The sequence below is a fragment of the Phalacrocorax aristotelis genome, chromosome 2 (assembly GCF_949628215.1).
Source record: "Phalacrocorax aristotelis chromosome 2, bGulAri2.1, whole genome shotgun sequence".
NCBI lineage: Eukaryota > Metazoa > Chordata > Aves > Suliformes > Phalacrocoracidae > Phalacrocorax > Phalacrocorax aristotelis.
Window position 1 is genome coordinate 29,154,420 of NC_134277.1, and position 14,552 is coordinate 29,168,971.

At 42.1% G+C, this 14,552-nt stretch overlaps 1 protein-coding gene across 4 annotated transcripts in view; it reads right to left on the reverse strand.

The window, feature by feature from the left end:
* Positions 1–11,413, reverse strand: part of ICA1 (islet cell autoantigen 1) — a 75,702-nt gene extending 64,289 nt beyond the window's left edge. For 2 of the 4 annotated variants that reach the window (XM_075082915.1, XM_075082916.1), the window contains exon 1: positions 11,089–11,217. The gene's annotated coding sequence lies outside the window, so the exon portion shown is untranslated. Of the gene's footprint in view, positions 1–11,088 lie in introns of all 4 variants that reach the window. The other 2 variants (XM_075082918.1, XM_075082917.1) reach the window with 2 other exon arrangements.
* Between the last annotated feature and the right edge of the window lie 3,139 nt (positions 11,414–14,552).

Here is a 14,552-nt window from a genome sequence, read left to right on the forward strand (position 1 = left end):
GGTGACCCGGACAATGAGCAGTTATCCAAGGATCCAGATGAAGTCCAGTGCACATGACCCATGTGGTAGAAGTTTGTATGGAGTACACCAGTGTCATATGCCAGCTCATTGGCAGTAATAACTTGGAAAGACTGCGAGGGACAAAAGGTGGATGAACTGGCTGGTCAACTCCAGCAACATGAAGAAAATATTTCTTCCTCCCTCGTCTTGGCTGTGGAGGAACTGTGCCGGGAGTTCCAGCAACTCAAAGAGGGTAGGCCCTGCTCCCCACCTGCATGGATTAGTATGTCAGCTATTAGGAGTAAGTGTTCCTCTGCTAAAGAGAGGGGATATAGATGGTACACACCACAGGACATCCTGTGGTTTTACCTGCATGACCATGGAGAGGACATGAGGAAGTGGGATGGAAAAATCTACCTCGACTCTAGAGACACAGGTACGTAAGTTGAAAAGAATGGGGGTTCTTCCAGTAAAATTGCTGCTCCAGTCTCCAGCGGGCAGCTCCCCAGAGAGAAGAGAGGAGCTGATCTTAGTTTACTTCTGATCTTAATAAAGGGAATTCTGACTCGTATTTACAAGAAATGAGTAATGAATACTACAACCAGGAATAGAGGGGCCCTGCCCCCAGCCAGGTGGAGGAAAGGGACAAACAAGTTTACTGGACTGTGTGGATCCGATGGCCTGGCACATCAGCCCCACAGGAGTATAAGGCTGTAGTAGACACTGGTGCACAGTGCACCCTGATGCCATCAAGCTGTACAGGGGCAGAACCCATCTGTATTTCTGGAGTGACAGGGGGATCCCAAGAGCTAACTGTATTGGAGGCCGAAGAGAGCCTAACTGGTAATGAGCGGCAGAAGCACCCCATTGCGACTGGCCCAGAGGCTCTGTGCATCCTTGGCATAGACTACCTCAGGATAGGGTATTTCAAGGACCCAGAAGGGTACTGGTGGGCTTTTGGTATAGCTGCCTTGGAGATGTAATAAATTAGACAGCTGTCCACCTTGCCTGGTCTGTCGAAGGACCCTTCTGTTGTGGGGTTGCTGAAGGTCGAAGAACAAGGGGTGCTGATTGCTACCACAACAGTGCACCGGCAGCAATATCACACCAACTGAGACTCCCTGTTCCCATCCATGAGCTGATTTGTTGACTGGAGAGCCAAGGAGTGATCAGTAAGACCTGCCTACCCTTTAACAGTCCCACGTGGCCAGTGCAAAAGTCCAATGGAGAGTGGAGACTAACAGTAGACTGTCATGGCGTGAATGAAGTTACTCCACCACTGAGTGCTGCCATGCCAGACATGCTAGAACTTCAGTATGAACTGGAGTCAAAGACATCCAAGTGGTATGCCACAATTGATATTGCTAGTGTGTTTTTCTCAATCCCTTTGGCAGCAGAGTGCAGGCCATAATTTGCTTCCGCTTGGAGGGGCGTCCAGTACACCTGGCATTGACTGCCCCAGGGGTGGAAACACAGTCCTACCACTTGCCATGGACTGATCCAGACTGCACTGGAACAGGGTGGAGCTCCAGAACACCTACAAAACATAGATGACATCATTGTGTGGGGCAACACAGCAGAAGATGTTTTTGAGAAAGGAAAGAAAATAGTCCAAATCCTTCTGAAGGGTGGTTTTGCCATAAACCAAAGTAAGGTCAAAAGACCTGCACAGGAGATCCATAGACATGGCACTTCAGGGCATGGTTCAGGAGACTTGGTATTGTTGGGTTGCCGGTTGGACTTGATGATCCTAGAGGTCTTTTCCAACATTAATGATTCTATGATATTGGTTCAACTGTAACAACAGACATTATTAAAAGTATCTGGGATAGCTGAAAGCAGCGAGATTTTTAAAAGAAATCCTGAAGTCATAAGTCTAGCCACAAAAAGTGAGAGATATGAGTAAAAGGGGACTGGAAACAGCCCAGGGAAGTATCAAGGAATTAAAAGGAACACTTCATAACCATGTAACAAAGAATCCCTACAGTTGTGAAACGCTGGCCCTGAGACTGCAGAGAGACCAGGAAATGAACACATAACCTTTGACTACTTTAGGTTTTGAACTCTGTTATGCTTTTGAAGAACAAGACATAGATGTCCCGAACAGAAAGTTGCTCTGCCAAAGCTGGCTACAGCAGAAGCACATGACACTAACTAGAGCCCACCAATACCTTCCCCCAAAACTTAAAACTAGTCAAACTTAAAACTAACCTATGTTATCATACAGTTTTATATATAAAACCAAGCTTAATTGCCACAAGGAGTTGATGTTAGGCACTTTTTGCTTTTTTTCTTCCCAGGGTATTAAGACTAAAAAAAAAGTTTCAAGAAATATTATTGACACTGATTTAAATAAAAAAAATAATAGTATTCACCACCCCATCAGAAAGCATTTATATCGGAAAGTTTCCATTATCTTTGATGGCAGAGAGTTACACAACACTTGTGACGTCTGTGACATACAGCCTTTATCTTAGCTAACAAAAGGTAGGGATACTCTAGATAATATGGGGGGGGGGGGGGGGGGAGCAAACAGGTGCTCTAGAGCATGCTAGGGAAAGCAGCGCTACATTACAGCTGACTGCAAATCCACATTTACTGCTGCACAGTGCTGGATCTGAGGTTTCCTGAAGAAGTCCACACACAGCTCCAGTAATTTTGCAAGTTCTTTCTGGTGTTTTGAGACATACAGAATTCGCCTCAGTTTCAGCGTTAAACCCGACCTGGTCCTATTCAAAACAAATCTGCCCAGAACACAAGGGACTAGAGTGCTGAAACATCCGTTTCCATATGGAACCAGCTAGGTTCATGATCCTTCCGAAACCTTGAAAATCCTGATCTGGCCCTCTGAAGTGCCACCAAGAAGCCTCAGAATCATGTTCCACAAGCCTCCCTGCTTCCACACTGACACCAGAGGACTGGCACAGCCTTTCAGCCTGGACACTGTGAAGTACAACCAAACTGTTTCTAGACAGCCTGGCTTCAGAAACGGTACAGCTGCATTCACACAGTGCTCTGTCACAGCTAAGAAGACAGGCTGGAACCAAGATGGCCCTGCAAACAGCCAACTATGGCACCTCTGCCTCTGCGGCAGAGTTGTTCTGGGTTTCAGGCTATTTACCCACAAATTATTTCCACAGGTAGCCAAAATAGCTGGAATGCACACAGAACTTCATATTATTTCTGGCGTACTGCATCTTCCTGTTTTCCTACCGAGATATTTTATTAGCCATGATGCTGGAATGAAACTTGATGGAAGGGCACCCTCACTAGTGAATGGCGTTTCTATTCATAGGGAAAATCTTTTGATTCTCTATATTCTCCAAGCCCATTTGAATACACCATCTACATTTTTCTGTGCAAACAGGAAAATGCTATCATGGTGCTTTGAGTGATTTAAACTCCAGCATCCCCTAGGCTTACCTTCCAGCTCGTGCTCTGTACAACATTTCTACATGTTTACTTCTCTTTTTTAGCTTTATTATATTATTGTTGCAGCATAAGTTGTCCGGTTTCCCAAGAGCTGAACAACTTTATACAAGTAGTATCTGAAGATTATTCAAAAGAAAAAGACAGTATGAGTGCCTTTTCTCCAACAGATAAATTGATACACAGAATTCTTTATTATCAATGTCATTCAGGTAATTTTTCTTTTCCAGTAAGAGTAAATATAGGAAGTGTCATGTGGCAAGGTGAAATTCAGACCTTAATGCCCTCCTAGGTTCTGGGGAAATCAATTAAAAAAAAAAAAAAACTTTTCCCCTAATTGAAATGTCTGTCCTTGGCTGAGCATTGGTTACACAGCTCTTACTGTGCTCTTAATAGCTTAGACAACAGATCTTACAGAAGAAAGCAGGAAGCAACCAGAGACAGCAAACAGGAGTCTTTCCAGCTGTGAAGACTGTATCTAAACAAACTATTGATCTAATCACAACTTCTCAGATCCAAGAGATGAGCTGAAATCCTTGCAAAAATGTTATAAATGCTGATCAATAGATCAAATTTAACATCCAAAGATGACCTACCATAGTTATGTGAGAAGACAGTAGGCTGACCAATACATTCTTTTGAAATGCTTCCAGAAACAACAAAAGGGAACTGAATGAATGGCAGAGCAGAATTCAGCAAGCCTTATGTGAAAGTAACGTATTCATCAAAAAAAGACACAGAAGAGTCTGTGCTTTCACTGATAGCACTGTCTCCCAGTCTTCTGTCCTTTCAAAGCAGCTAATACATTCTGAGGTTCTTCAAATCCCAACAAACTCCCTGCACCTTAAAAATCCTGCAACTTATAACTTCAAATATGGCAGAACCATGCATTGCAGTCAATTTACTTAATATAACAGTATTATTAAAATTAATACTCTTCCAAGAAACCTTAAATACCATACAGCAGAGTGGTACTAAGTAACAAAAAAATAAGAAGAATTTTAAGGAGTCCTCTCTATAAAAGAGAGTTAGTTTAATTTATGTAAAATACTCTGCAGGGAAGAAAATGTGCTTAGGTGAGGGAATCAATGCCATCTGTGCATCTTCAACAGCTCTTGGCTGATAAGCTATCTCCCCCACTCTGCTCCCCAGAAGCTGTGATCAAACTGAATCAAGTAAATGGGCCTCCAAAGCAAGGAACAATCTCACTGCAAGATGAAGATTAGGCAGGGCACAGTTATATCTTCTCTGGTCTGCCTACAAACACGCAAACCCAATGAGTCAGGAGCTTCAAACTGCATTTGACTTTGCCTTGTCCAAGCAAAAGAGAACAAAGCAGCCTATTGGTCTGAATTATCCATATTGTCAATGCACGAGAAGAGTGAAAACTGAAGGCTGGGTCTATATCGGCACTCTGCATCAAGATTACGCCCAGACTTACAAGTACTTCTACTCTAACTACATGAATAGCTACCACTGTAATTCAGTTAAAATTAATCTAGAGTTCAAGTTATATCAATATGACAAATGACAAGATTTAATTTTTCCTCTAAGGCTCTTAACACTCATCATTGATGTTCTAATCCTGCAGAATCATCTGTACTTAGCTTTAAATCCAGGAGTATTTTCACTCTGACTACTCACTGATGCACTTGTTTATTAATTCAAAAAGTTTGCAGAACTGGTCTGCAACTGCTGCATGAGCAATTCCTTCCATCCACTACCACCTTTTGTCTATTCCTTTGTCTCAGACAGATCCACAGCTTTGCTACTTATCCAGGGAAGCATGGATCTTACAGATTAACCACAACTTCTCAGGAGAAGAAATACTGCAATCTTACAAGGCAGTTGTACCAACAGGATTGCTCTTACAACCTATTTCAGGAGCTGGCATCCAGAAAGAAGTTTCATACATTCTTAAAAGAAGCACAGGGTGAGAAACAGCACCTGTTACACTGAGAGGAACACCTGCTGTGTTCATACACCTGGGAGGTGCTGGGGAAAGAAATTCATGCTGTTTGACCCCAATTATCCAACTGTGGTGCTTAAATTACCATACGAGCCTCTCAATGCTAAGCTCCTGTACAGATAGAGAATAGAACCTCCCAAGGGCAACTCTGAGCATCTGAACCACGGCCACACTACTGTCCCCACTGTCCTCTGAGCGCACAGAAATGATGGTTTCTGCATGAAGCACCTGAACTACACAGCTAAATCATGCAATAAGAGCACTTCTCTGCTCTACTTCTCTTAGAACTGGGATTTCATGGTGGTCTGTTGAATTACTGGGGAAAAAAAGATTCAGCAGCATACTGAGTGATGCATTGTGCTTAGGACACAGCCACATCCCATAAGCTCACTGGAACCAATTTTTCTTCCACTGCAAGCACTTCTAGAACTAACATTTCTATACACAATTTCTTCCTTCCTTCTCCTCTCTATGGAGGTTTATAAGACACCTCAGAAAAAAAGTTTATTTATTCCATTCCATTTATTTATTTGTCTGGAAAATGTTAAGGATTAAAGAGAAAAATATTAAAAACGAAATTTGACATGCAGAAAAACCCCAACCATGTACTCAAAACAATGGAAGTATCAGAGAAATTGGAGTCTGTTTTTTAAGGAGGTAGTCTGAGCCAATATAACACTTCTTTTCCTGTCTTCTTCAAGCTAGTAAACTGCATGGAGAACAAGCCACTGTAATACAAGCAGGTATCTTAAATTACTAAGATTGTGTGATTAAGGACTTGCACCATTAGAAACCAGGTACAAGGTGTGAAGAAACCTGGATGTTTGGGTCTATTTTCTGTCATTTTGTAGCACTACCCAGACAGCTGCAAACAGTACATCCAACAAAATGAATAGTACTGTTGACATTAAGTATATAATGATCTCTCTTCCACTGAATTTTACGCTCACTCTTAATACTCTCTATGCAGGGCAGATGACCAATAACTACTGCAGAGAGTACTTTTAAGAGTTACTTTATTCCAAAATCAATTATCTTGCTTCTAAGGCAGAATAATTTTTTCAGAACACACAATTAACATCGGAAATGATTCTGCTTAATTTCCTGGTGTAGCCTAAACAGAGAATGATATCCAGGGCCCTGTTTCTTATGCTACCGTTTAGTCTTTTATTTTTCTATTCCCAACTCTGATACATACAAGTTAATAGATGACAGTCGCAGATAAACAGAGCAAACCTGCACATTGGAAATTTATTGCTCACTTATACCTAGAACTTAAGAGTATCAATCCATCTGAACTGCACTGGTTTTCAGGACTCAAGCGGTTAGATATAAGTTTTAGCCAATATGAAAAAGTGGAAATTTGGCACTATGTCACCATGTTTTCTAAAACCTGTTTTTGCTCCCACGGAGTACAAGGACCAAGTCGACTATCAGTATTCCCTTCCAAAAAACAATTTTTTGTCTATTCAGTACTACATGCTTATGATATTATTCCAAAGACTATCAAGTAAGAAACAGGCACAAGTGACCTCCTCCTTTCTAGAGCATAACATGCATTGAAATGACAACTTGGAGCTATGTTGTTTTGGGTTTTGTTTTTTTTTTTTAAATAGTTGAACAATAAATTCCTAAAAATAGTGGTTTATCTCAAAAACACCAATAGGAATGGCACATGTAGTCACGACACAGTACAAAATATTTCGAATAAATGCTGGTAGACTCACAGTTGGAAGATTGACAAACAAACAATAGCCCTTTCTATATAAGTTAACTTGCATGTAGATCTTTATCATTTACATAAAGACACAGCTATTTAATTACACATAAAATTCACTTTAAATTGCTTTCAGCTGCTCTTTGTGAAAGAGAAGAAGAACAGCATTATATCAGTTTGCCCTCATGTAACATCTTTTACTTGACTACTAGTTTTCCTCTTATATTTGTGAGGAACACTGAGCAAATGGCCTTAGGAAAGAACCAGCTAAGTATCATAAGTACTGCGTGTGTTTTATGGAAAACCAATCTGAATTAAGTCGTCAAGTGGCAGGTCTAACCTCACTCTGCAAATGAGCAAAGCTGGGGATAGATGCAATACAGTATTGAGTCTCATTCTAAACGCAGACTTGTTTCATTTCTCTGAAATGACTATCAAATTGTTTTGTAATACACATTTGTTCTCTTAGTTTAAAAACCAATATTTTAAACTTAGTAGCCAAATGCTATTAAAGAAAATGCCATATGGAACACCTGCTGTGCGTAGATTATAAAAGACAATACGAAGATGGTTTTTGTGACACATTCTACCCGTAATCAAACTAGATTCTTAATCTTAGGAAAACTTCCCTTTGTATAAGCTACAAGAAAAGCAGCGGATGTACAAAAAAAATAATCACTAAACCCTTTTCACATGTATACTATAATAAATATGAATAAATGCGGTTTTAGAAGTTCAAACTAATGGCTCTCTTGTTTAGATACTCTATTTGCTGACACAGTCAACACACTCAAGTTTCTGCCTCCCTCCTCCCTTTTCATCCATGCAGAAGCCAGGAAGCAATGCTATTATACCCGAGGGGAAACAATGCTGGGGGAGGGAACAAGGGAAAATAATATTCTTTAGATTCCCTCAGGAGATCATTTCACATCCATGGATAAGAGATTTGATTAACAGAACAGTTTTAGCATGCCCAGAACAACAATACAGGGTGGTCTTCTTTCACCACCCTTTGAGTAAACACCATGATCAATTCAGGCTGTATATTCTTGATAGAAGCATAGTCCACTCAGCTTTTATGTTACTGTTCTCAGATCCTGGCACTGCAGCCAACTGTTCCCAGAGCAGCGGTGATTGCTATGAAGCCACACACAAGATGGACCCAAGTACTGTTTCCGTGACTCAGAACAGACAGTTCCCAAAGTTGACGTAAGTGATTGCATAACCGGTCAAAATGCCCCTCAGTTTGCCATGGCTAACAATAGCGACAGGAAAAACTACCATGAGACTATTATTACTTAGCAAAAGGTCATATGTTTCTACTGTTCTTGATTGCTTGGTTCTTTGTTTAACCTTCTTCACTCTCCAGGCTTTTGTACTTTTAATGCTTCTACATCACGTGGCATAATTTTGACTTTAGAGTGATTTTATGGTTGAGAAGTAGCAAAACATCTTAAAGAATCAACTACTTCAGAGCAACGCTGTTGGAGGAGATTTTGAAAAAAAGTATTAAAAAGAGTCTTTGAGGATATTTCTTGACTTTTAGTTTAGCTGAGATATTAGCACATTTTTTTTTCTGCCAACTTGTACCAACAGCTTTCAACGCTAGTTTAAAAGTGAAAAGAGCTGTTATTATTCATTTCTTCCAGAAAAGGTTACTCGGGAAATCATCAGAACAATTTAGCAGCTTTGTAGAGTATGGATAACAGAGAAGAACAGGCAAGATGGGTAGGCTTGAAACTCTGCTAAGGGGAAAAATCCCAACCCTGCAGTAGAGCTCACCAGGAATTTTACTTTGCACTATGTGATTCCCTCCACACCCCAGTAATATAGTCTAGTGAAAGGAAACTGTTCAAGAAACCTTCCCCTTCCATTAAGTCATAACTGGTCTTCTTGAACCTGCAAGCCTTCAGTAACATGCATATGTGAATCTCAGCCACCACAAACACAATGGAAGAAATCATTATCTAAAAGCACTTCATTCTCTCTCAATTAAGAAGCAAGCAAATTCCAGTTACCAGCATCTAACTCTTGAACATGCCTTGTATTAACCTTTCTAAAAATAACAATGTTCCACCCACAAAGCTTTGACAGTAAAGAACTTCAGAAACTCCTTTAGACCAAGGTTTGGCAGCATTTAACTGCCACATCATCTTCCAGTAGAGCTTGCCATGGGAAAAGCATGACTGGTTATACCAGTTATGGCAGTTTTCTACAGAAAAGATCTCTGTAGCTTTAAAGATAGCTATGGCTTTACGCTAAATTCCTTCTTTAGTGCCATTAACACAAATCTTAAAGTTACTCAGTTTAAATCAATGGGCTACCCTATTCAAAGGGCAGTATATAAAAATTTGCTTAGGTCTAAATGAGATGCTCCTGGACTTCATGCTAAGTACCACTGAGAACTAGAACTTCTAGATCAGTGCCAGGCAGATAGCACTGTCAAGTGGGTAATTCCACTCACTTCTCAGGAGCCCTGGACAGACAAAGTGGAAAAAGAGTAGATTACCGAAAAAAATCAGATGAAAGACCACAGCCAAACACAGCCTGTACTACAGGCTCCAAAATCCAGCCCACCATTTTCTTTGCCCAACACTTTGGAAAAGTGATCAAACACAGTTTTTTCCTTACAAGAGCCTTGGTAGACTGAAACACAAAAAACAGTTTATTTCCAAGAAGTCTGCTCTGCAACAAGAGCCACAGCTGCTTTCTAAGATCCAAATTAAATAAAATCCATCCAGAAACTGAAAGAGGATAACAGCATGAAACATTGAGGGAAGTAAACCCCAAAAAGTAAGTGCTTCCTGGAAATAAATAGTCACCTTGTTTTAAAGCAAGGCTTGCAGGCAGGAGCAAAATATTATGAACAACCAAACAGAAGAACAACTCCAATACCAAGCTTCCAAAATATCTACATAATGTAACTTGGGGTAGGGGGTTATGTGATGTACCCCTGAAATTACACAATTCAGTTCACATTTATAAATTTGGACTGAGGCAAAACTGAATTACTGTTTTAAGAGGGCCCATGCAGGACCTTGAGGCTATCAGCGCTATGCAAAACAGTGTGGAAGGAGACTTATTTACATTTGTTGCTGAACATATACACAGTGATACCAATGAGTAAAAGAGCACAGTGCCCTTCACCCTTCCCTCTTACTAAAAACTAACCTGATGTTTCAAGCAATTTTTTTTTCTTTTCTCTTCTAAATCGCTAGAGCAGATAAACAACATTCACGTGCCAGGTGGATGGATGCAGATCAGATCTCATTATCAAGATCAACCTTTCAGAAAATACAGGCATTAACTGGGACGTTTGGGGGTTTTTTAATTCCAATTTCACCAGCTGTTAACGCGTCGGTGCCTGGTTTGATAACTGGCATCATCTTAGCCACAGGAAGCCCTGCCACCCCTCATAACCCAGCCGGCCCGCAGCCCCCAGGTGAAAACAAGGGCGGCCGCCGCCGCCCGGGAGAGGGGCGCACAGGGCAGCCGGAGAACCTGCGCCTCAGCCCAGAGCCCGGCAGCCAAGCCGGAACCGCTGAGGAGAAGCGGCCGTTTCCCTCCCCACCCTCCCCGCTTCCAGCGGGCAGGCAGCCAGAGAGGATGTGCGGGAGGAAGGGAGGCAGAAACGGATAAATGCAGTGATCATGGCGAGATAAGAGCACGGCGGGAGGGGGAAACACAAGGCAAAAAGGTGGGGCAGATGCCATCTTGTGCCTCGGAAATTTCACCCCTCGGACAGGTCCGGCCGCGGCTACACCCGCCGCCAAGCCCTGGCGGGCACCAGCGCCTCAGGCCCGACCGCCGCGCCGCCTTCTTCCCCGCAGCAGGCGGGCGGGCGGGCAGCCCGCGGGGGAGGTGGCGCCCACCCGGGGCCGCCGGGCACCAGCCGCGGCAGCTGCTGGCGGAACCCGCTGTCCCCAGCAGGCTCCGGCATGGAGCCCAGCGAGTCCCCCCTTCCCGCACTCACCTTGCCCCCGGCGGAACGGAGCGGAGGGGAGGGCCGAGCCGGAGGCGCCACCGCCGCGCCTCCAGGTGTTCCAGCGCCGCCGGCGTCACAGGGGCGAAGGGAGCCGCCTCTGCCGGCGCGGGCGGCCCCCGCAGCGGGGCGGAGCCGCCGCCGCCCGCCCAGCCCCTGAGGTGGGAGGACGGTGGTTACCGGGTCCGCCGTGCCCGGAGCCGGCCGGCCGCTTCCTGGCGCTGCGCTCAGCCGGGTCGCCTTTCCTCCTCCTTCCCTGGCCGCTCTGCGAGGGAGGCCTGAGGGGAGAGTGGCGAAAAAGCCTCTCCGGGTTTGGCCCTGCCGGGGCTTTTCTCACCAAACCCCAGAGCCTCCTCCTCGGCCCCAGCCTGCTTATTACTCCTCGTGGGACACCTGCTGTCCCAGGGAAATATTAAGATGTTTTGGCTGCTGTAAATAGGTAGTTGTGATCAAGGATGTGGAAACTGGTAGAAAAAGGCTCTTTGATGTAATGGGCAGGTGGCAATGTTGAAGGGGATCAGGAGAGCGTTGGTTTTGAGCTTGGGTCAGAAATGGGTCCTCTGGGATTTTGTGAGAGCTGTTTTGAGTAAAGTACTTGAGGTGGATTTTAGGCTGATTTCAGAGCTTCAAAATGAGGGGAAGAGTTCACAGGTGGCATTTGAAAACAATCTGTTGGGAGGTGGGAGGTAAAAGGACAAGTGGGGGAGCAGCAAGATGGGGCTAAAGAGAAAATTGAGAGGAAGAGGTGCATTTTAGGCTGTGGCTTTTCTGATTTATTTTATTTTCCAATGAGATAAAGCATTCCCTGGACATGCGTTCTCTTGACTATGAGGGAATAACAGGCTCAGGTATTATTACCCAATTAGTCAAATGAATTCCAAGTATTACTGGTTTTGAGAGGAAAAAATGTTCATGGAGTTACGCCTTGCCTTTTGAAAGGGAAGCAGTGCTAATAAGTGACAAAAGGCCTGTCTGCAGTGGATGAGGATCTGGGACCCCTTCAGCCAGGTCTGGCATTTGTTTTTGGTAGTTTTTCTTCATAAGTGGACTTGAAAAACTCATTATGTCTTTCAATGGCATTGCATTTATGTGTGCAAATCTCCTGGAGGAGGGTGAAAAAAGAAAATCTCAGAGCATGTGGAAGTATTATTTAACCATTGCAGAAACAGAACCAAGACACAAAGGGAGATTTTATTTGGTAAATGTAAGAGAGTTATTTTTTCTTAGTTGCACCAGGATAAGGTAGGAGGGCAGAGAGTCCTGGATAAACCTTGATTCTGAAAAGCATTATAGTTTTATAATCATGGAACTATTTTTATGCCAACAGTTATGTATGTGTGTGAATGTACCTAGAATCAGGGACTTAGGCTAGCTTGTTTCTAGGTTGCATGAGGCCTGCAGCCTGCAAGTTACAGATGACTTCTAGCATTGTACAGCTTAATGGCTTCAAGTGTTAGCTGATATTACTATATAACCTCAAAAATTAGGTTTAAACCTTTATTCCTCACTATAGTGCAGACATTTCTTAATCTTTTATCATGTTTCATATAGTTTATCACCAGATGTGAATGTTATAAATATAAGCAAGTGCCATCTGGTTGTTCTAGCACCTCTCTTATCTTCCATGGAGATATTTTTAGTGTAGCAGAAATACAGAAATGTAACAGTTATTGGAAGTGGTGCATGAAATAAGGTGTACTTACTACTTCTCACAAACTTGGCAAAACTGACTAGATGCATGAAACACCCTGAAGCATGGTGCTACAGTCATTCTGTTTCTAACACTTTTTTCCCCCATTTGAGCAAAGTACTCTAGTTGCTTAAATCAACTAACCAGTTGATCTACTGACCTTAAAGTCCAGTTTTACTGTTTTGCAGAACTCCACATCCTCTTGCAAACTGAGATTCTTTGGATGACACAATAAAAATTGCTGCAAGAGTCAAGTAAAGATAAAGTACATCCTTCTGAGGTGTAACTATTAACCATGCCACAGTTAGAAATGTCACATTTTATGGGCAGAGAACTGACTTTCCCCTCTATTGCACAAACCTAGAGCTTTTGAAAGAGTGAGCTAGCCATAAATATTAGCCCTTTTCTTGTAAGATCTTTCTGCATCTGAGCTTTGTGTTATGCTTTGTCCCACCTGCATTTAATTTGTGAAAGGACAAATAAAGATTGGAATCACATGTTGACTCAGTGAGACTCATCTTCCAGTCATGTTTACTGTATCACATTGCTACTACAGCATAGTATGGGACATGCTATGGGATATGCTCCTGCATTCTGTGCTACCTATGTGATATGATCTTAATGGATATTTGGACATTTTGGGTTTTGGTTTTTTTTCCAAACCTATGTTATTATATTTCTTCAAGTAATAAGACAGAAATTTAAATAAGAAAATGGAAAAGCATCAGGAAGGGGAGAGATTAAAGTAGAAATTCAAGTATTTTGGAAGCCCAGTGGTAGTGAGCTGTTTGTCAGTTGAAGGACTAGGAATGATAGTTTTCTCTTTGGTATATTACTTCCTTAAGATTTCTTAAGATTTGCATGTGCTGTAATTCTATCAGTCATTTAGGTGTATTTATGAATTAGTTACTTCAGAAATTTGCATAGAAGGTTTCTCATCTTCCCTGGACTGTAACATTCTTAACATTAATTGATGGTTGAACTTTTGCACATTAAGACATTTTTTAATCTTCCCATAACACTTCACTTGCCCTCTGTTTCTCATCCACATAAGGAAGAACAAACATTTCATGTGTTTTATGGACACAGTTGCTGCTGTTTGAGGTTATGCTCAAAATTTGGAAATCAATGGAAAGGAAATTATGCTCCCCTTAAACTTCCTCCAGTCCCTTATATGAATATTTTCAGTCTTTTGTGTTGCTCGCTGATCCATCTGCTAGTCTTTTATTTTTCTTGCCACACTGCTCCCACTGTCTGGAACACCACTGCAGTTTATAAATCGCTTTTCAATCTTTAATCTGTTCTCAAATTTCTTAGCAAAATTATCTATCTAGTTTAATGGTGTTTAATTCTTCAGTCTGTGTTCTGCTGTTTTGTATTTATTTCTATAGTTAGATATTTAGTAAGGTATTTCGTTTGTATTTTTTGTGTGACAGACCTGTAGATGAAAAGCCAGTGGAAAGTAGAGCATAGGTTTTTGTGCATTAACATTATGAAGTGAAGGAGCCAAATCATACAGAATAGGAGAGACTCTAGAGTGTGTTATATTCCTACAAGCAGAGAAGTGAGAGGCTAGTGTAGACCAATTCTAGTCATCAGCTGAGGAAACTATGTTAATGTAAGGACTGCTTGGCCACTTGTGTCTGTGATAAACATGATTCCAGCTTAGTGATCAGCTAAAAACCTTTAGCCTATTGGCCGCTTCAGAGATTTAATTAATTAATGATTTGTTTCTGCTTTCATAAGCTGGAAAATACATACTAGG